Source organism: Erinaceus europaeus, chromosome 7 (assembly GCF_950295315.1).
Source record: "Erinaceus europaeus chromosome 7, mEriEur2.1, whole genome shotgun sequence".
Classification (NCBI taxonomy): Eukaryota; Metazoa; Chordata; class Mammalia; order Eulipotyphla; family Erinaceidae; genus Erinaceus; species Erinaceus europaeus.
In genome coordinates this window covers 28,328,443-28,352,252 of record NC_080168.1, presented here as the reverse complement: position 1 = coordinate 28,352,252, position 23,810 = coordinate 28,328,443, and the positions used below count along the sequence as shown (strand labels likewise).

The 23,810-nt window shown below is 42.0% G+C and overlaps 1 pseudogene; it reads left to right on the top strand.

Moving 5' to 3' along the window:
• Positions 1-3,426: 3,426 nt before the first annotated feature.
• LOC103110984 (HIG1 domain family member 1A, mitochondrial-like) lies at positions 3,427-3,845 on the top strand (annotated as a pseudogene).
• Positions 3,846-23,810: the final 19,965 nt, after the last annotated feature.

Genomic DNA, 23,810 nt, shown 5'->3' with positions numbered 1-23,810 from the left:
TTCCAAGCTTTGGGTCCATGATTGCTCAACAATTTGTTTGGCTTCGTATGTTAACTCTCTTTCAGTCACCAGGTTCCAGATGCCATCAGGATGCTGGCCAGGCTTCCCTGGATTGAAGACCCCACCAATGTGTCCTGGAGCTCAGCTTCCCCAGAGACCCACCCTACTAGGGAAAGAGAGAGGCACACTGGGAGTATGGACCGACCAGTCAACGCCCATGTTCAGCGGGGAAGCAATTACAGAAACCAGACCTTCTACCTTCTGCAACCCACAATGACCCTGGGTCCATGCTCCCAGGGGGATAGAGAATGGGAAAGCTATCGGGGGAGGGAGTGGGATATGGAGATTGGGTGGTGGGAATTGTGTGGAGTTGTACTCCTCCTACCCTATGGTTTTGTTGATTAATCCTTACTTAAATAAAAAAATTAAAAAAAAAAAAAAAACAGAAAAAGAGGTCAAGCTATTGAGGAGGTGGCTCAATGCTGGGTTCCATTCCTAGCACTGCATGCTCTGACCTCTATCTCTCAATAACTAAATAAACACATCTTTAAAAATAAATAAATTGGGGGTCAGGTGCAGTGGGTTAAGCGTACATGGTGCAAAGCACATGGACCCGGGTAAGGATTCCAGTTCGAGCCCCTGGCTCCTCACATGCAGGGGTGGTCACTTCACAAGACGTGAAGCAGGTCCGCAGGTGTCTTTCTCTTCTCCTCTCTATCTTACCCTCCTCTCTCAATTTCTCTCTGTCCTATCCAACAACAACAATAAAAACAATAACAGTGTCAACAAGGGCAACACAATGGGGAAAAAATAGCCTTCAGGAGCAGTGGATGCATGGTGCAGGCACCAAGCCCCAGCGATAACCCTGGAAGTAGATAGATAGATAGATAGATAGATAGATAGATAGATAGATAGGTAGGTAGATAGATAAGGTAGGAGAGCTAGAAAGATAGTTCTCACTCATGCATAAATCAGTAACTACAGGGGCTGGGTGGTGGCAAACATGTTACAGTGCTCAAGAACCCGGGTTCAAATGCCTGGTCCCCACCTACAGGAGGAAAGCTTTGCAAGTGGTGAAGCAGGGCTGCAGGTGTCTCTCTTTCTCTCTCCCTCTCTATATCCCCCTACCCTCTTGATTCCTGGCTGTCTCCAATAAATAAATATAATTTTTAAAACTTTTTATAAAGAAAATTAAATCAGCAACTACAGAACCCAGCCTATGAGAAGCAAGCCCAGCAGCCCTTCTCCTCCAACACAGTCTCCTCGCTTAAACAGGTGATCATCTCTCTGCCCTAATTCAGCTTTCTAGCCCTATTCTCAACTCTGACAACATCTTCCCAGATAGTACTTTTAGTCCACCTGCATTTAGCTATCAGGCTCAGACAAAAATTACTAAAGTCATGGACCCCCTGAAACATACCTAAAATAGACTTCCTAGCTTCTTCCCACATGAAGTTTCTTCATTTAGTCTTTGGGCTCCTGTTTATTAAATAATTTGTCCTGCTTTATATCTTACCACCTTTTAGCCACCAAGTAGCAGATGCTACTTTGATTCCATCCTGACTTCCCTGGGCAGATGACCTCACCTCCCCAGAGCCCTACCCCACTAGGAAAAGAGAGAGACAGGCTGGGAGTATGGATCAACCTGCTAACAACCATGTCCAGCAGAAAAGGTATTACAGAATCAGACTTTCCACCTTCTGCACCCCATACTCCCAGAGGTATAAGGAATAGGGAAACTTCCGATGGAGGGGATGGGACACGGAACTCCTGTGGTGGGAACTTTATGTAATTGTGCTTCTAGGGAGTTGGGTGGTAGCACAGTGGCTTAAGCACAAGGACCAGCATAAGGAATTGTACTTCTGTTATCTCACAATCTTGTTAATCATTATTAAATCACTAATAAAAGTGGTACAGGAGGTGGCGCAGTGGATAAAGTATCAGACTCTCAAGCATGAAGTTCTGAGTTCAATCCCCAGCAGCACATGTACCAGAGTGATGCCTGGTTCTTTCTCTCTCCTCCTATCTTTCGAATTAATAAATAAACAAAATCTTTTTTAAAAATCACTAATAAAAAATTTTAGAAAGGTGATTATTAGCCTTTGATTCAGGGAAGCTCACTTGGGGTTCTCGAGCACACACTATTCAATCTGCCCCCTTCTCTGTTGTTTCTAGTGTTGTTGGAAGAATCACTTTTTTTTGGTCTAGGGCCAGGTGGTGGCATGCACCTGGTTAAATGCACACATTACAGTGCTCAAGGACTTGGGTTCAAGACCCCGGGTCCCACTTGCAGGGGGAAAGCTTCACAAGGGGTGAAGCAGGTCTGCAGGTGTCTCTCTATCTCTCTCCCTCCTCCTACCCTCTCAATTTCTCTCTGTCTTAACCAATAAAATAAATAAAATTTTAAAAAGAAATTCTTTTTTAAAAAATCACTTTTGTCTGAGGTTAAGGATTGCCAGTACTCGAGTGGGGGACCTCTCAGCAGGGAAAAGTCCTTACTGGTCTTTCATGCTAACTCTAGTGGCTAACAGCAGGAAAAGACCAGGAGACCACTTGGTTGCAAATGATCTGTTTATTGTGCAGAAGGCAAGGTTTAAATAGCAGAAGGGAACAAAGGACATTTTTCACATGTGGCGATAATGATGGGTTTTGAAGGTCAGAACCCTCATGATGAAGGTTCTAAGGAATGAGGAGAACTGATAGTGGTAGAGGAGGGTTCCGGAATGATTAGTGGCAAGGGAGAAGCAGACAGAGAGGACCCTTGAAGGCAGAGAGTTAAGATAGAGGAGTTAGACCAAAGTGGAGTAAGGGGTTAAGGAAATAGAGAGGAGAGCCTTTTGGTCAAGGCAAAATGTTGATATATGGAGTATATGTGATCAAAGCAAGTGAACTTATAGTGATCTTTTGAGTAGGCAAACCATTTGACTTATAACAAGGGAATGAGTTAAGTGTTAGGGGGTGTGGATTCTTGTGATGCTTAGGAGACTGACAAGGGGATACTGAGTCAGGAAAGCTTTTCTCCTCCATGCTTGACCCCTGAAAGGGAGAGGCTGACAGGTGGGGTATCTTTTCAGACCTCCATCTTTATGATGGGAGTTTCCCCATACTCTACCATGCCTTCACAATATCCCCACAAAGGATAAGGAAAGTCTAAACAGGGATATGTGAAGAGTGACTGGAAGAAGACTGATATCATTATTAAAACCTTGTTACTAGAAGTGACCATCCTAGAAAAAAAAAGGAGACAAAACTTGAAGCACTGGAAATCATACTTGGATGGCTTAGAGACAGTACTTGGAGTATACTACTGATTCTAAGTTTTGAGGAAGGCTCTGAGGTCCCAGCACCACCATAAGCCAAAAGTTGAGTAGTGCTCTGGTTAAAAGCAAACAGGTAGAAAAAAGTCAGTGCACACGGGAGGGGTCCAGTGCTTCTGGATATTTCTTTGGTCACTATGTCAAGCAACACAGATGTATCTCTCTCTTCATATGAGGAAGATCAGGGGGTCTAAATTTGTTCGAAAAGCTAAAGAGGCACCATTTGTCCCTGCTGGAATGGAAAGTTTTGCAACAATTGTTGCATATGGATTATACAAATTGATGAGCAGAGGAAATGCTAAAATGTCCCTTCACCTGATCCACATGCTTGTAGCAGCCCAAGACTTTGTTGAAGGAGCAATGACTGTTGGTATGGGATATTCCATATATAAGGAGTTCTGGGCAAACCCTAAACCTTAGAAGAGATGCTGTCTTGATCTTGGTACTTGTTTTAGTTAGATACCTCATATTGAGGCTATATGTTCATATTGACAATAAATTATTTGAGTGAGTCTGATGGCAATTTGCATACTGGGTACCTTTCTGAAAGGTTGAATTGCCTGATAACTAAAATACTAATGACTGCTCAACTAATTAGGTCATTAAGGGATAATCAAGTTGTGTTACTTAAATGCTCTTTATGGTGGTAAAATGTCCACCTTATGAAATTCTTCTGATAAGATTTTTTTTAATATTTATTTTATTTATTTATTCCCTCTTGTTGCCCTTTGTTGTTTTATTGTTGTAGTTATTATTGTTGTTGTCGTTGTTGGATAGGACAGAGAGAAATGGAGAAGACAGAGAGGAGGAGAGAAAGATAGACACCTGCAGACCTGCTTCACCGCCTGTGAAGCAACTCCCCTGCAGGTGGGGAGCCGGGGTTCGAACCAGGATCCTTATGCCGGTCCTTGTGCTTTGCGCCACCTGCGCTTAACCCACTGCGTTACAGCCCGACTCCCCTGATAAGATTTTTAAAGACGGTAATAGTCCAGTTCTGAAGTACAGTTGCTGTAAAATATTGCATACTTTTTTTAACATTTATTTATTCATTTATTCCCTAATGTTGCCATTGTTTAATTGTTGTAGTTATTACTGTTGTTGTTGTTGTTGTTGTTGATGTTGTCGTCGTTGTTGCATAGAACTGAGAGAAATGGAGAGAGGAGGTGAAAACAGAGAGGGGGAGAGAAAGACAGATACCTGCAGACCTGCTTCACCGATTATGAAGCTACTCCCCTACAGGTGGGGAGCCGGGGGCTCAAACCGGGATCCTGATGCTGGTCCTTACTTTGCTTTGTACCACCTGTGCTTAACCCGCTGCACTACAGCCCAACTCCTGATACTACAGTTTTAAGGTTGTTTGTCTCTTGAGGAGCACTGCATGGAATATAACATAAGCCCCTTAGTCACTGAAAATTTGTGCTGTGTTTAACCAAACCTAAAAAACTGATAACAGAATGACTGAAACATAGTCTTTACTTCAGTATCATACTTGTAAACCTGAAAACAACTAGGATTCCTGTTAGCTCTTTTGTAATTGTAGAATTATATTTTTGATGCTGTTCTATCAGAATAATTTTTAAATGGCATCTTGAAATAGAGATAAGTATTTTAAGCTCTAATTCAAAGTTAGGTGAACATTTTTAAAATGTATGCACTATGTTTATTTTGTCTGTCAGAACTGTAAGACATTAAACTAAACAAATTAGCTATAATGAAAAGAGTGATTTGAGTGAGTTGGTTTAGTCAGACATTATACACATCTAAATCTGCTAAATATTTCATTACATTTATGACGTTATCTAACCTGAGTTTACATTCCATGGTGGTACATGGTAAATGTTGTTATAGTAAAGCAAATGAACACTCTCTCTCTCTCTCTCTCTCTCACACACACACACACACACACACACACACACACACACACACAGCAAGCAGGCAAGCAAAAACAGAACAGTTTTCATGGGTTAGTGCTCAAAAACAGCTTCAAATACCAAAACGAATATTTTTACCAATGAAAATAAAATGCCCATCTGCCCAAAACCAACTTGAAAAGAGAAACCAGATCCTGGATTCCCCCATCCCCAGTCCTTCCTTCCAGCCACAATTCCTTAGGATCAATAATTGAAACATATCTTCCCTCCAGGCAGAGTAAAGAACCTGGCAAGGGAGCACTGCCTTGCGGGCTGCCACAGGTGAACATTTGCATATGTCAGAGGAAAGAGCATTTCCACAGGCTTCAGCTCTCCAGAGAGAAGCCTAGGGTCTTAGAGTCTCTGCAGAAGGTGAGATGACAAATCCGCACACTTCCACGGCAAATGTGCAAGGATGCGCTTACATTTATTCACACTCTGTTGAGTCCATGTTGCTGGAAATGAAGCGTTGATGAGGGAAAGGTGGAAAGGAGAAGGGGAAACCAGATGAAAGAAAAGAAACTAGAGGACCAGGTATTGGTGCACCTGGTTAAGCACACATAGTACTAAACACAAGGACCAGTGCAAGGACCTGGGTTTCAGCCCCTACTTCCCACCTACAGCAGGGACGCTCCATGAATGGTGTCTGTCTCCCTCTCCATCTCCCCCTCCTCTCTCAATTTCTCTCTGTCCTATCCAATAAGATGGAAAAGATTGCCATGGAGAGCAGTGGATTCATAGTGCAAGCACCAAGTCCCAGTGATAACCCTGGAGATGACGATGACAACAGAGGAGGAGAAGAAGAAATAAAAGGAAGGAAGGAAGGAAGGAAGGAAGGAAGGAAGGAAGGAAGGAAGGAAGGAAGGAAGGAAGGAAGGAAGGAAACTGGAGGACAAATGAAATATTTCATCTGAACAGTGCATCTGTCTTGTCATGCATGCAGCTCAGGCTCCATCTTCTAGGAAGCTCTGATGTTATTGTGTGTCTTCCCTTCCCTCTCTTTCTCCTCTCTGAAAAAATTAAAAGGCTTGGAGTAGTGAAGCCTGGTAATGACCACTCCCTCCCTCCCTCCCTCCATCCCTCCCCCCAAAAAAAGAAAATGGAGATTCATAGATGTAAACATAATCTTTCAATTACTCCTCTGTGTTTTTGTTGTTGTTGTTTTGTTTTTGCTTCCAGGGTTATTGCTGGGGCTCCAAGCCTGCACTATGAATCCACTGCTCCTGGAGGCTATTTTTCCCATTTTGTTGCCCTTGTTGTTTATCATTGTTGTTATTGTTGTTGTTGTTGTTGGATAGAACAGAGAGAAATTGAGAGAGGACAGGAAGACAGAGAGGGGAGAGAAAGACTGCAGATCAAGACTGCAGATCTGCTCCACCATTTGTGAAGTGACCCTCCTCTGCAGGTGGGGAGACCGGGGCTCGAACCGGGATCCTTATACCAGTCCTTGCGTTTTGTGCCTGGTGCGTTTAGCCTGGTGAGCTACTGCCCTCCCATCCCCCTTGGTTTTGTTGTTGTTTTGTAGTCACCAGAGCACTGCTGGGCTCTGATTTATGGTGGTGTAGAGGCTTGAGCCTGGGCCTCTGGAGCCTCAGGCTTGAGAGTCTCTTTGGATAACCACTGTTCGATCTAAACCCACTTCCTCCTCTGTTTTCTTTTCTTTTCTTTTTTTTTTAAGATTTTATTTATTTATTAATGAGAAAGAGAGGAAGAACCAGACATCACCCTGGTCCATGTGCTGCCAGGGATTGCACTCAGGACCTCATGCTTGAGAGTCCAGTGCTTTGTCCACTGCGCCTCTTCCTGGACCACCCTTCTCTGTTTTCTAAAATCACTGAAAAACATAGCTTTTTTTCTTTTTATTCTTTTTGTTGTTGTTGTATTTGTTTTTTTGGTTTTCTGTTTTGCCTCCAGGGCCATCTCTGTGGCTCAGTGCCTACACTATAAATCCACTGCTCCTGTGGCCTTTTTTTTTTTTTTTTTTGATAGGACAGAAATTGAGAGAGACAAGGAGACAGAGAAACACCTGCAGACCTGTTTCACCGCTTGTGAAGCAACCCCCCCTGCAGGTGGGGGGCTGGGGGCTCCAACCAGATCCTTGCTCAAGTTCTTGCACTTCATACTATGAATGCTTAACCCGGTGCGCCACCACCCAACCCCAAAAACGGCTTTTTTTGAGTTACACCTTAAAGGAAAAAAATACTGAAAATGTGTATTCCTTCTAGAGAACTGATATGCAGGACTTTAGTTGGGGGGGGGGGCAGAAGCAAGCAAACTGTGAGACTTGTGAGAACTATGGTGGTGGGTGGGGATGGATAGCATAATGGTTATGCAAAGATACTCTCATGCCTGAGGTTCCAAAGTCCCAGGTTCAATACACTGCCCCCACCCCAGTAAAACAAACAGGTGTGGTAGAGCACAAAGTGCAAAGCACAAGGACCTACACAAGGATCCAGGTTCAAGCCCCCAGTTCCCCACCTATAGGGGAGTTGCTTCACAAATGGTGAAGCAGATCTGCAGGTGTGTATCTTTCTCTCCCCCTCTGTCTTCCCCTCCTCCTGTCCTATCTAACAACAACAGTAGCAATAGCAACAACAACAACAGCTACGCGAAAAAGATGGCCTCCAGGAGCACCGGATTCCTAGTGCAGGCACCCAGCTCCAGCCATAACCCTGGAGGCAAAAAAAAAAAAAAAAAGACTCCAAACAGAATTATGGTGGTTCTCTTTGGGGAGATGGGAGGGTGGGGACACATTTCTTTGTTGGTGGGTGTGGTGTGGAATTATGCATTGTAATCTTGCAATCTTGTAAGCTAGTATTAATCAAAAATGAAAAAAAAATGTTTAGAAATAGGGGAAAAGTCACCTATTTGGATGCATGGTAAAAGTTCGTTGGACATGACTATGACAATGAAATCTTTGTCCTTGTCAAGACTTCGCCATCAGTATACACATGCTTAGTAATTTCAGTGTCTCTTTGACTCAGACTGGTAAACATCAGGTAGTAAAGGGGAACACTAGGGTTGATTTATGGGAAATAAAAGGAGAAATAAGTTAATCTGTGCTTTCTCTTTAGTGATGGGTCTAGTGCGAAACTATGCCCCATATTCTTACTGCCTTATAAGCCACTATTATTCAAAATGTGTTTTATTTAATTTATTTTTTCCAGAGTACTGCTAAACTCTGGTTTATAGTGGTGCAGGGGATTGAACCTGAGACTTTGGAGCCTTAGGCATTAGAGTCTGTTTGCATAACAACTATGCTATCTACCGCCACCCCTACTCAAAATGTTTTAAAAAGGGCTTAAAGTCTGTCAGTGAAGTTATGCTAGTAGTCACCAATCTGATTGATTCACATGAATTATTACTCTAGAATGAGGAATAAGGTGAATTTAAATAAAAACAGATTTCTGGAGTCCTCCGGTAGCGCACGTGGCGCAAAGCGCAAGGACCTGCGGAAGGATCCCAGTTCGAGGCCCTCCCCACTCCCCACCTGCTGAGGAGTCGCTTCACAGGTGGTGAAGCAGGTCTGCAGGAGTCTGTCTTTCTCTCCCCCTCTGTCTTCCCCTCCTCTCTCCATTTCTCTCTGTCCTATCCAATAATGACAATATCAATAACTACAACAACAATGAAAAACAACAAGGGTAACAAGAGGGAAAATAAATATATATTTTAAAAAAAAAGATTTCAAAGAAAAAAAATTGTACTGCATCAGCTGTTCCTTCTTCCTCCTTTTCCCCCCCCCAGATTTTTAAAAAATTATTCATGAAGAAGACAGGCAAAGAGAGAAAACCAGACATCACTCTGCTGCATGTTTTGCTAGGGATTGAATTCAGTACCTTATGCTTGAGAGTCCAGTGCTTTATCCACTGCGCCACCTCCCAGATGATGATATCCTCTGCTACAGTGCTCAGTCACACTGTAAGAAATAAGAAAGCGGGGGGCCAGGCAGTGGTACACCAGGTTAAGCACACACATTACAGTGTGCAAGGACCTGGGTTCAAGTCCCTGGTCCCCACCTGTAGGGGGAAAGCTTCATGAGTGGTGAAATAGGGCTGTAGGTGTCTCTCTGTCTCTTTCCCTCTCTGTCTCCCCCTCTATTCTCAACTTCTCTCTATCTCTATCTAATAAATAAATAATTTTGAAATAGGAATAAATGAAACAATTTTAGAAATAAGAAAGCAACAAACCGTGGTCTGGAAGGTGGTGCAGAGGATAAAAAAGCATTGGACTCTCAAACATGAGGTCCTGAGTTCGATCCCCAGCAGCACATGTACCAGAGTGATGTCTGGTTCTTTCTCTCTCTCTTACTATCCCTCTCATTGATAAATAAATAAAATGTTAAACAAACAAACAAACAAACCTCCCAAGATATGGAAAGGGAGAATATCTGACCATTTCTTATAGCTGAATAGTATTCCACTGAGTATATATACCACACCTTTTTTAATCACCCATCTGTCATTAGACACCTGGGTGTTGCTTCCCAGTTGGGGCTATTACAAACTGCCACTTAGCATCAGGTAACCAAGTGCATGATGGCTAGGAAGGACTTGGGTTAGTGAGGGGGGTGGTGTGCAGACATCGATCGCAGGGAGATATGAGACTGTATCCATGTGTTAACAACTGTCCTGTAAATCATTAGTTCCCAATAAAAAAAAAATTTTTAAGAAAGCAACAGGGACCAGACAGTGGTGCACCTGGTTAAGCGCTCATATTATAGTGCGCAAGGACCTAGGTTTGAGCCCCTGGTCCTCACCTGCATGGGGAAAGCTTCACAAGTGGTGAAACAGAATTATGGATGCCTTTCTGTCTCTTTCCCTCTCTGGCTACCCTCCCACTTTCAATTTCCATATCTATACAATAATAAATACAAATATTTAAAAAGAAAGAAAGAAAGCAACAGACTTTTCTTCAAAGCGGAGTTCCCTGGTGGCTATGGAAATAGCTCAACTGGTAGATTTTAAAACTTGATGCCAGAGGACCTAGTGGGGGTTGTATTGTTATGTAGAAAACTGGGAAATGTTATGCATGTACAAACTATTGTATTTACTGTCGAATGTAAAACATTAATTCCCTAATATAGAAATTAAAAAAAAAAGACTTGATGCCTGATTTGCTCTCTGGTTCTCTACACACTTGAGTGGTGTTCTGGCTCTCTCTCTCTCTCTCTCTCTCTCCTGTCCCCTCAAGTGAATGAGTGTGTGTGTGTGTGTGTGTGTGTGTGTGTGTGTGTGTGTGTGTGTGTGTTTAAATAATATTTAAGAGGGGACTGGTCTGGGCAATAAAGCATCCAATAAAGCACACATATTACCATATGCAAGGAGCCGGGTTCAAGCCCCTAGCTCCACCCATAGGGAAGAAGCTTCATGAGCAGTGAAGCAGGGCCACAAGTATCTCCCTTCTTTCTCCCTACTACTCTCTGTCTCTGTCACAGACAAGAAAACTTATTATGATTTATTAAGGAGAGAGTTCCTACTTTTCCCAGACCCCTTTTGCCTTTCCAAATCATGTCAAGCCATTTCCTAAGGGAGGAAGGAAGGAAGGAAGAAATAAAGGAAAGAAGGAAGGAAGAAAGAAAGGGAGGAAGGAAGGAAAAAAGAAAGGGCCACCATTTGTAGTGCATGCATCAAGTTCCAGCAATAACCCTGGTGCCTGCCCCCCCCCCCAAAGTATGGGATATATAGTCCATATGGAATACTACTCTGCAGTCAAAAAGATAATAAAGTCATTTGATTCAACATGGATGGAATTAAAGGTGATTATGCTTAGTGAAATATCAGATGATGAGGCCAGAAAAGCTTTGGGAATGGTGTCTCTCTATCTTCCTTATTTATTCCTTTTTGTTGCCCTTGTTGTTTTATTGTTGTAGTTGTTGTTGATCTCGTTGTTGCTGGATAGGACAGAGAGAAATGGAGAGAGGAGGGGAAGACAAAGAAGGGGGGAGAAAGACAGACACCTGCAGTCCTGTTTCACCGCTTGTGAAGCGATTCCCCTGCAGGTGGGGAGCCGGGGGCTCGAACCGGGATCCTTACACTGGTCCTTGTGCTTTTCTTTTCTTTTCTTTACTTTTTTGTTTTTTGTTTTTGTTTTACTAGAGCACTACACAGCTCTGGATTATGGTGGTGCTGTGGTGAATTGAAATTGGGACTTTGGAGTCTCAGGCAAGAGAGTTTCTTTGCATAACCACTATGCGATTTACTCCTGCACTCATTCTCAATTTTTTAAATTTTTATTTCTTTATTGGAGAATTAATGTTTTACATTCGACAGTAAATACAATAGTTTTTACATGCATAACATTTCCCAGTTTTCTAAATAACGATACAATCCCCACTAGGTCCTCTGTCATCCTTCTTGGATCTGTATTCTCCCCACCCACCCACCCCAATATTTTTTACTTTGGTGCAATATGCCAATTCCAGTTCAGGTTCTACTTGTGTTTTCTCTTCTGATCTTCTTTTTCAACTTCTGCCTGAGAGTGAGATCATCCCATATTCATCTTTCTGCTTCTGACTTATTTCACTTAACATGAATTTTTCAAGGTCCATCCAAGATCAGCTGAAAACAGTGAAGTCACCATTTTTTATAGCTGAGTAGTATTCCACTGTATATATATACCACAACTTGCTCAGCCACTCATCTGATGTTGGACCTCATTGCTACCAGGTTTTGGCTATTACAAATTGTGCTGCCAAGAGCATATGTGTACACAGCTCTTTTTGGATGGGTGTGTTGGGTTTCTTAGGATATATCCCCAGGAGAGGAATTGCAGGATCATAGGGTAGGTCCATTTCTAGCCTTCTGAGAGTTCTCCACAGAGGTTGAACCAATTTACATTCCCACCAGCAGTGCAGGAGGGTTCCTTTGACCCCACAACCTCTCCAGCATTTGCTGCTGTTACCTTTTCTGATGTATGACATTCTCTCAGGAGTGAAGTGATATCTCATTGTTGACTTTATTTGCATTTCTCTGAGAATCAGAGACTTAGAACATTTTTTCATGTGTTTCTCGGCCTTTTGGATCTCTTCTGTGGTGAATATTCTGTCCATGTCCTCCCCCATTTTTGGATGGGGTTATTTGTTGTCTTGTTGTTGAGATTTGCAAGTTCTTCATATATTCTGGTTATTAGCCTCTTGTCTGATGTATGGCATGTAAAGATCTTCTCCCATTCTGTGAGGGGTCTCTTAGTTTGGATAGTAGTTTCTTTTGCTGTGCAGAAGCTTTTTAATTTGATGTAGTTCCATAAGTTTATGCTTGCCTTAGTCTTCTTTGTAATTGGATTCGTTTCACTGAAGATGTCTTTAAAATTTATGCGGAAAAGAGTTCTGCCAATATTTTCTTCTAAGTATCTGATAGTTTATGGTCTAACTTCCAAGTCCTTGATCCATTTAGAATTTACTTTTGTATATGGTGAAATATAGTGGTTCAGTTTCATTCTTCTGCATGTTTCAACCCATTGTTTCCAAAAACATTTGTTGAAGAGACTCAGCTTTCCCCATTTAATAGTCTGGGCACCTTTGTCAAAGATTAGATGTCCATAGTTATTGGGGCCTACTTCTGGGCTCTCAATTCATCAATGTGTCTATTCATGTTCCAGTACCAAGTTTTAATACAATTTGAGATCTGGGGGTGTGATGCCTCTGGTTCTGTTCTTTCTTCTCAAGATTCTGGCAATTCTAGGTCTTTTCTGGTTTCAGATGAACATTTGTAGCATTTGTTCTATTCTCCTAAAAAATGTGTTTGGGATCTTAATGGGGATAGCATTAAATTTGTAGATGGCTCTGGGTAGTATATTTATTTTGATGATGTTTATTCTTCCAACACATGAACATGGAATATCTTTTCACTTCTTTGTGTCTTTTTCAATTTCCTTGAGTAGTGACTCATAATTTTCAGTATACAAGTCTTTCACTTCTTTGGTTAGGTTTATTCCTAGATACTTTATTGTTTTTGTTGCTATAGTAAAAGGAATTGATTTCTGGATTTCAACTTCTTCTAACTTAGTGTTTGCATAGAGGAATACCACTGACTTTTGAATGTTAATTTTGTAGCCTGACACCTTACTGTATTGCCTGATGATATCCAAAAGATAATTGCTGGATTCCTTAGGTATTTCCATGTATATTATCATGCCATCTGCAGATAGGGAGAGTTTGACTTCTTCTCTTCCAATCTGTATGGCTTTAATTCCTTGCTCCTGCCTGATTGCTATGGCAAGAACTTCCAACACTATGTTGCATAATAATGGTGATAGTGGGCAGCCCTGTCTAGTACCTGACCTGAGGGGAAATGCTTCCAGTTTTTCTCCATTGAGTATGATGTTGGCTATAGGTTTGCTATATGTAGACTCCACTATCTTGAGGAATTTTCCATCTATTCCCATTTTTTGTAGTGTTTTGATCATAAAGGGATGTTGTTTTTTGTCAAAGGCTTTCTCTGCATCTATTGATATGACCATGTGGTTTTTGGTCTTGCTTTTATTGATGTGGTGAATCACATTGATTGATTTATGTATATTAAACCAACCTTGCATGCCTGGGATAAACCCCACTTGGTCATGATGAACAATCTTTTTAATACACTGCTGTATCCGGTTGGCTTGAATTTTGTTCAATATTTTAGCATCTATGTTCATCAGAGATATTGGTCTGTAGTTTTCTTTTTTGGCTGTGTCCCTGTCTGTTTTTGGTATCAAAGTGATGTTGGCTTCATAGAAGCTGGAAGGGAGTATTCCGGTGTCTTCAATCTTCTGGAAGACTTTTAAAAGTAGAGGTATGGGTAGTCGGGCGGTAGCACAGCGGGTTAAGCGCAGGTGGCGCTAAGCACAAGGACCAGCAGAAGGATCCCGGTTCGAGCCCTCGGCTCCCCACCTGCAGGGGAGTCACTTCACAGGCGGTGAAGCAGGTCTGCAGGTGTCTGTCTTTCTCTCCCCCTCTGTCTTCCCCTCCTCTCTCCATTTCTCTCTGTCCTATCCAACAACAATGACATCAATAATAACTACAACAACAAAACAACAAGGGCAACAAAAGGAATAAATAAATAAATAATTTAAAAAAAAGTGGAGGTATTAGTTCTTCTTTGAAGGTTTTGTAGAATTCATTTGTAAAACCATCTGGTCCAGGACTTTTATTTTTGGGAAGATTTTTGATAACTGTTTCAATTTCATTAGCTGTGATGGGCCTGTTCATGTTATCTAGTTCTTCTTTACTTAGTTTTGGAAGTTCGTAGGTATCTAGGATAACATCCATTTCTTCTAGGTTTTCTACCATGGTGGCATATAGTTGTTCATAGAAACCTCACATGATATGTTGAATTTCTGCAGTGTCTGTTGTGATATCTCCTCTTTCATTTACTATCCGATTTATTTGGGTTTTCTCCCTTTTTTGTTTTGTGAGTCTGGCTAAAGTTTTGTCAATTTTGTTCACTCTTTCGAAGAACCAACATTTACTTTTGTTATCTTTTGTATGGTTTTCTTATTTTCAATGTTATTGATTTCTGCCCTAACTTTAGTGATTTCTGTTCTTCTGGTTGCTTTAGGGTTCCTTTGTTCTTCTTCTTCTAGGTTTTTAAGATGTGCAATCAGGCTGTTTATTTGTGCTTTTTCTTGTTTCCTAATGTGTGCTTGTATGGCTAGGAACTTCCCTCTCAGTACTGCCTTAGCTGTGTCCCAGATATTTTGATAGCTTGTGTCTTCATTTTCATTGGACTCTCAAAACATTTTGATTTCTTCCTTTATTTTCTCTTTGACCCAGTAGTTGTTAAGGAGTGTACTGTTGAGCTTCCACATTTCTCATTCTCAATTTCTGACAGTCTCTGTCTAATAAATAAAAATAACAAAAAAATTAAAATGAAAAAAAAATCTACGAATTGAAAGCCAACTACCAGATGTATTCACTCATATGTGGAATCTAGACAACTGAACACATGAACTTCTCAGAAAAACAAACAAAAAACAAAACCCATAAGTAAACAAACTGTGTCTTAGATTTTTATAAGAACTACAGTGGTTATCACTGGGAGGATGGGAGCAGAGAACTTTGGTAGAGGGTGCAGTATGGAATCTTAGAATCTTACCCTGTAACCTCACAATCTTATAAATCACTATTAATCTCAAATAATGTTTTTTAATATTTATTTATTTATTCTCTTTTGTTGCCCTTGTTGTTTTATTGTTGTAGTTATTATTGTTGTTGTTGGTGGTGGTGGTGGTGGTGGCATCGTCGTTGTTGGATAGGACAGAGAGAAATGGAGAGAAGAGAGGAATACAGAGAGTGGGAGAGAAAGAGACACCTGCAACCTGATTCACTGCTTGTGAATCGACTCCCCTGCAGGTGGGATTCATTCTCCCAAGGTCACAGAAATAGGTTCACTATTATTTCTATAACTATCTATATTTTTACATATTTGTCCCCCCCCCCTTTTTTTTTCCTATGGTCCTATCTTCTTCTCCTTTCTAAGTCACACCTACACCTATTACTACTTCCAAATGGCCTTCCTTTTTTCCTCTTCCTCCTCCAGGTTCTGATGGAGTTCGAGTTCAGAACCCTCTGGTCATCTTCCCTTAACGTTTCTTCCCCTCTGGAAGTATGGACCAAAGATCTCCATGGGGTGCAGAAGGTGGAAGGTCTAGCTTCTGTAATAACTTTTCTTCTGGACATGAATGTTGACAGGTCGATTCATACCCCCATCCTATTTCTATCTTTCCTCAGTCAGGTATGGCTAAAGAGGTGAGGTTCTAGGACACTTGGTGATGTCATCTGCCCAGAGAAGTCAGGATAGAATCATAGTAGCATCTACAACTTGGTGACTGAAATGCCATAAGATAAAAAGCAGGGCAAAATGTTTAGTAGACAGGAGCCAAAGAGTAGTAATTTTCCTGACTTCTGTTGATAAGATTTGATATAATAAAAAGTGCCAAGGAGATAGCACTGTGGGTTTGCAATAGATTTTTTTTTTCTACTCAGGCTTTTACTGGGGGCCAATGTTTTTAAAGCTCCACCATTCTCAGTGGTTTTTTTGTTTGTTGGTGTTATTGTTTTTGTAGAGGGTGAAAAACACAAAGAGATGGGGGGAAAAAGGAGAGAGGTCAGGTGGTGGCACACCTGGTTGAGCGCACATGTTACAATGCATAAGGACCTGGGTTGGAGTCCCCAATCCCCACGTGCTGGGGGAAAGCTTTGCAAGTGATGAAGCAGTATTGCAGTTGTCTCTCTGTCTCTCTCTTTCTCTCTATTACTCTCTTCCCTCTTGATTTCTGACTGTCTCTAGCCAATAAATAAATAAATAAATATAATTAAAAAGATAGAGAGGGGGAGACATCTGCAGCAGTTTCCCCCATGCAGGTAGGGACTGGGGGCTTGAACCCTGGCCCTCAAACATGGTAATGTATGCACTCTACTTGGGGAGGCCTTGTAATAGACTTTTTTGCTTGAGGTTCTGAGGTCCCAGGTTCAATCACTGGCACCACCATAAGTCAATGCTGAGCAGTGGTCTAAAAAAGGACTACGCTGTTTTGACTGAATCTAATGCAAGGGCTCAAAGAAAATATCATTCATTTTCTACTTAGCTGTAATATTTTTTTACAGAAGGTGGGTAAATTTTATAGTGTATAAATTCCATCTCAATGCTCCAGACCGAGTGTCCCCCTCACCCCAGTTAATATGCTGACATTCTCTCCTTCAATGATGTGGCCTTGGGAAGTAGTTAGGATTAAATGAGGTTATGAGAGTGGAGTCTTTATGGGTCAAATTAGTGCTTGTAGGGGTGAAGAGGAAATTTTCTCTACCTCTCTGGGTTCTTCTCTAAATAAACCAGCAATCAAATTATCATCAGACATATCAGTAGGAGAAAAGAACATTGGTGTATTGCACCAAAATAAAGAACTCTGGGGTGGATGTGGGGGGGGGGGGTTTCAGGTCCTGGAACATGATGGCAGAGGAGGACCTAAGATGGGGGGGGTTAGACTGTTATGTGGAAAACTGAGAAATGTTACACATGGACTAAGTACTGTATTTTACTGATGACTGTGAACCACTAATCCCCCCCAATAAAGGAAAAATAAATTTAAAAAAGAGAAAAGAACATATTTAATTATAGATGTATAGAAAAATCTATATGGATGTCAAGTCTAAATTCACTGAGACAGCCTACGAGGTGGCTCAGTAAATTAAATAGACTCTCAAACATAAGGTCCTGAGTTCTATCCCCAGCATCTTATGTGCCAGAGTGATGCTGATTCCCTCTCTCTTTCATTAATTAATAAATACATCATCAAAAAAATAAAATGAGGGAGTCGGGCGGTAGCGCAGCAGGTTAAGTGCATGTGGTATGAAGCGCAAGGACCAGTGTAAGGATCCTGGTTCCATCCCCTGGCTCCCCACCTGCAGGGGAATCGATTCACAGGTGGTGAATCGACTTTTCTTTTCTCCCCCTCTCTGTCTTCCCCTCCTCTCTCCATTTCTCTCTGTCCTATCCAAAAACGACATCAGTAACAACAACAATAATAACTACAACAACAATAAAAGACAAGGGCAACAAAAGGGAAAATACATAAATATTAAAAATAAATAAATAAAATAAAATGAGAAAGCAGTCATTTATAACCTGTAGGTGGGAGATCTACCTATAATTCCATAGTTGAGTGACATCTCAGATTTATCCAGAGAAGGAGAGAGAGAAAAAAAAAAACAGACCACAAATGAAAAGTTCTGACTTCACTCTTCTCAGCTCAGTCCCCGAGTTCATGAGACTCAGGCCTGAAAGGGTCCAATTTAGTCCCAATGTTTGTAGTTCTTACAGAGGTGAAGATAATTAAATGAAGGTCACAAAGGTGTTTTTTTCTTTTTTTTTTTTTTAACTAGAAACTAAAGTCCACTGTCTCAACTGCTCCCTTCTCCATGCAGAGTTAACTATTAACAGGAATGCACAAACAAGGACTCTACCCTCCCCCACTTCTCTCTTCTAATGTGACACACTCCCTGCACCTCACAGTCGTCTATCACCTTGTTAAGTATTATTACAGGGAGCTTCTCAGTGGAAGTCAACTCACCCCAAAGACTGTTTTACGGGGGAGAGAAAAACCAGTATCCACAATATTTTGAAAGCCTTCTGCACCCCCCCCCCCCATAGAGACAGATGAAAGAAGCAAAGAAGGTACAGAAGCTGAGAGTGAAAGAGACCACAGCACCAAAGCTTTCTTTGGTGCAGTGGGTGCTGGACTTGAACCTGGGTCACTCACATGGCAAAGCAGAATACTGCCCAAGTGAGCTGTTTCACAAGCCCACCTTTTGCATGTTGTTCAGCAGCTGAGCTAGAGTAGATGCCTGGTAGCAAATGTATCTGTTGAGCCCCTAGAAAGCCCTCTGAAAAGCCTTCTCAAATTTGACTCTACATCTCAACACCCTGAAGAGCTGATTAAAATTCAGATTCTGGGGTGCTGGGCAGTAGCGCAGCGGGTTAAGCACACATGGCACAAAGTGTACAGATAGGAGTAAGGATCCCAGTTGAGCCCCCGGCTCCCCACCTGCAGGGAGGGTTGCTTCACAAGCGGTGAAGCACTGCAGGTGTCTGTCTTTCTTTCCTCCTGTTTTCACCTCCTCTCTCCATTTCTCTCTGTCCTATCCTGCAACAAATGATAGCAATAGCAATAATAATAACAACAATGATAAACAACAAGGGTAACAAAAGGAGAAAAATAGCCTCCAGGAGCAGCGGATTCGTGGTGCAGGCACTGAGCCCCAGCAGAAAAAAAAAAAATTCAGATTCTGTTGGTGTATTGCACCAAAGTAGAAGACTGGGGCAGGGGAGGAGGGGGGAGGGTTCAGGTCCTGGAACATGATGGCAGAGGAAGACCTAGTGGGGGTTGTATTGTTGTGTGGAAAACTGGGAAATGTTATGCATGTACAGACTATTGTCAACTATAAATCATTAATCCTCCAATAAAGAATATTTAAAAAAAATCAGATTCTGATTGCTCAGGTGCCAGCACTATGAATCCACTGCTCCCGGTGGCCTTCCTTCCTTCCTTCCTTTCTTTCTTTCTTTCTTTTTTTTTTTTTTTTTGCCATTTTATTTAATAGCACAGAGAGAAATTGAGAGCAGAGGGGGAGAAAAAGACACCTGCAGACCTGTTCTACTACCTGTGAAGGGACTCCCCTGCAGGTGGGGAGCCTGGGGCTGGAACCCGGATTCTTAGGCTGGTCCTTGGGCTTTGTGCCACATACGGTTAACCTGCTGCGTCACTGCCCAACTCCCTCCAACAAACATTCTTAATGGTACTAAAACTAATCCAAGCACTTTCCCATTGTTAGTGAATGGATGACAAGTTTGCACCCAAGGAAACACTGTGTAGAAATGATGAGTGAACCCCCATTAGCAGGGGTTGCCACAGCAGAGCAGATGCCTTTAAAATATAATCTGGGGGGAGTTGGGTGGTAGCGCAGCGGGTTAAGTGCACGTGGTCCAAAGTGCAAGGACGGGCATAAGGATCCCAGTTCGAGCCCCCAGCTTCCCACCTGCAGAGGAGTCACTTCACAGGTGGTGAAGCAGGTTTGCAGGTGTGTATCTTTCTCTCCCCTTCTCTGTCTTCCCCTCCTCTCTCCATTTCTCTCTGTCCTATCCAACAACAACGACACCAATCATAACAACAACAATAAAACAACAAGAGCAACAAAAGAGAATAAATAATAAATAAATATTTAAAATATTATATATATAATCAGGGAAAGCACTTTCCAATCTACTTTACTCCCGAATGTGTTTGTACTTTCAAAATATCTCTGTAGCATTTTTGGAAAAGAAGTGGGGAGAATCGGGCAGTAGCTCAGTGGGTTATGTACACATGGCGCAAAGCACAAGGACTGGCACAAGGATCCCAATTGGAGCCACTGGCTCCTCACCTGCAGGGGAGTCACTTCACAGACAGTGAAGCAGGTCTGCAAGTGTCTATCTTTCTCTCCCCCACTCTGTCTTCCCCTCCTCTCTCCATTTCTCTCTGTCCTATCCAACAACAACCACATCAATAACAACAATATTAACTACAACATCAATAAAAAAAACAAGGGCAACAAAAGGAAAAAAGAGAACTGATTTAAAATAAAGAATTAAATTTAAAAAAAGAAATGAAGTGGGGGTGTGCCAGAATTATTATAACATGTCTACTGATAATTGCCAGGTGTCTGATAATCGAGGCAGATAGATTTGACCAGCTGTAAAGCAAGGAGCTCTCTTATAGTCAGCAGTTTATTACATCAAGAACAACAAAAGAAGTCAGATATCAACTTCCCATTTCTTCTTTCTTTCTTTCTTTCTTTCTTTCTTTCTTTCTTTCTTTCCTTCTCTTTTATTTTATTTGACAGGACAGAGAGGGGAGTAGGAGATAGAGAGGGAAAGAGATAGACACTTGCAGACCTGCTTCGCCACTTGTGAAGCATCCCTACTGCTGGTGGAGAGTGGGGCCTTGAACCTGGGTCCCTGCATATGATGATGTGTGCACTGAACTGCCCTGCCCCAAATTCCCATTTCTCGTCTCTTAGAGTAATCCCAAAACTTTCTGAGACAAACTTACATAGGATTTCATCACTTTGCTAAGAAATAGACAATTTCTGGTCACCTGTAGAGCAAACACATTATCATGTGCAAGGATCCAGGTTCACGTCCCCGGGTTCTCAACTGCCAGGAGTAGGCTTCACAAGCTGTGAAAAAGTGTTGCAGGTGTAGCTCTTTTTCTCTCTCAAAAACATTTTTTTAAAAATGCCGGGGGAGGGAACAGCCTCCCAGAGCAATGGATTCATGATGCTGGCATGGAACCCCAGAGATAATTGGTAACAATAAAAAAAAATTAAGAATTTTTAAGGGGCTCTGGCGGTAGCGCCGTGGGTTAAGCGCACATGTCGAAAAGGGCAAGGACCAGCTTAAGGATCCCAGTTCGAGTTCCTGGCTCCCCACCTGCAGGGAGGTCGCCTCACAGGCGGTGAAGCAGATCTGCAGACGTCTATCTTTCTCTCCCCGTCTTCCCCTCTTCTCTCCATTTCTCTCCTATCCAACTACGATGAAAGCAATAACAATAACAACAACAATAAACACCAAGGGCAACAAAAGGGAAAATGTGGCCTCCAGGAGCAATGGATTTGTAGTGTAGGCACTGAGCCCCAGCAATAACCCTGGAGGCAAAATAAAATAAAATAAATCTATTTAAGGGGGAGTTGGCGGTAGCGCAGCTGGTTAAGCGCATGTGGCAAGGGGCTCTGGCGGTAGCACTGTGGGTTAAGCGCACATGTCGAAAAGGGCACGGACTAGCTTAAGGATTCGGTTCGAACCCCCGGCTCGCCAACTACAGGGGAGGCCCTTCAGCAGCCGTGAAGCAGGTCTGTAGGTGTCTTTCTCTCCCCCCTCTGTCTTCCCCTCCTCTCCATTTCCTATCCAACAACGACATCAATAACAACAATAAAACAAGGGCAACAAAAGGGAATAAATATTTTTTAAAAATCTATTTAAAAATAATTTTTAAAAAGAACTAAACAATTCCTACCTTGTTTGTATAGCTATTTATTTATTTATTTATTTATTTCTAGCTGTGTATCTTCTCTGTCCTGCATGGCAGGTCTTTTGAGTGTGAAATGTAGTTGAGATGTATCTTATGTGACCCATTGTCCCTAGCACAAAGTACTGGAAAATATAAATAACTGAGCTAAATAACTATCGTCACATATTAAAGAGCAATTTTATTTTTTTAATATTTATTTATTACATTTTGTTGCCCTTGTTGTTTTATTGTAGTTATTACTGTTGTTGTTATTAATGTTGTCGTTGTTGGATAGGACAGAGAGAACTAGAGAGCGGAGGGGAAGACAGAGAGGGGGAGAGAAAGATAGACACCTGCAGACCTGCTTCACCGCCTGTGAAGCGACTCCCCTGCAGGTGGGGAGCTGGGGGCTTGAACAGGGATCCTTATGCCGGTCCTTGCACTTCGTGCCATGTGCGCTTAACCCGCTGCGCTACCGCCCAACTCCCTAAAGAGCAATTTTCTAGGAAATTAGTTCAGTAAATGAAACAAAATAACATCACCTTAATGTTCAGATCCACACATTGCTGAAGAGTATAAAGTAAGTAATCAGTTTTTTTTTAATGTTTTTATTTTTTAAAATCTTTTATTTATTTATTTATTATTAGAGACTGGGAGTAATTGAGGTGGAGGTGGGAAGATAGGGAGATAGAAAGACACCCTGCTTCATCACTCATGAAGCTTTCCCCCTGCAGGTGGGGGCCAGTGACTTGAACCTGGGTCCTTGCGCACCACAATGTGAGTGCTTAAGCAGGTGTGCCACCACCTGGCCCCCAAGTAAGCAGGCTTTTAGAACAATGGACTATTCGTTTTTCTTTTTAAATTATTGTTAGACATCAGTGAGGCAGAGAAGGCAAGATCTTGGTGGAGATAAACCAATGAAAAGACAGTTTAGAAATTAAATGCTTCTGGGGTCAAGATAGTGGCACAACTGGTTGAGTGTACAGATTACAATGTGCAAGAACCGGGGTTTGAGCCCTAGGTCAGTTCCCACCTATCGGGGGAGAATTTTACAAGTGGTGAAGCAGTGTTACAGGTGTCTATTTCTCTTCCCCTCTCTATCTTCCTTTTCCTTCTTGATTTCTATATGTCTCTATTCAATAAAGATTTTTTTTAAATTAAATGCTTCCTGGGGCCAGGTGGTGGCACATCTGGTCCAACTCCATGTTGGCTAAATTCAAGCAGAAACCCATCATAGTCATGGGCCCCTAAGAACACCCCTAGAACGGACTTCCTAGCTTCTTCCTACCCTATGATCCCTATTCTCATCTGTTCTACTCCTACTTTTTTAAAAAAATATTTATTTATTCCTTTTTGTTGTCCTTGTTGTTTCTTTGTTGTAGTTATTATTGTTGATGATGTCGTTGTTGGATAGGACAGAGAGAAATGGAGAGAGAAGACAGAGAGGGGGAGAAAAAGACATAGACACCTGCAAACCTGCTTCACCACTTGTGAAGCGACTCCCCTACAGGTGGGGAGCCAGATGATCCAATGAGGATCCTTACCTCTCAGGCCTTTGCGCCACCTGCACTTAATCCGCTGTGTTATCGCCAGACTATCATCTACTGCTGCTTTTTGTTTCCTGTTCATTAATCATTTGGTCCTGCTTTGTATCTTGCTGCCCTTCAGTCACCAAGTTGTAGATGCTATCATGATTTCATCCTGACTTCCCTGGGCAGACAACCTTACCAATATGTCCTGGAACTTCACCTCCCCAGAACTAGGGAAAGATAGAAACAGGCTGGGGGGTATGGATCAACCTAAGAAGGCATGGTCCAGCAGAGAAGCAATAACAAAAGCCAGAACTCCCATGTTCTGCACCCCTAAAATAATTTTGACCTCACTCCCAGTGGGGAAGAACTCATAGAGGAAAGATGACCACAGGGTGCTGAATTCCCAACTCCATCAGGAACCAGAGAGGAAGAAAAAGGGACATTTGGATGTAATAATAGGTGTATATGTGACTTGAAAAGAAAGAGATGGGGGGAATCTGGCGGTAGAGCAGCTGGTTAAGCACACGGGG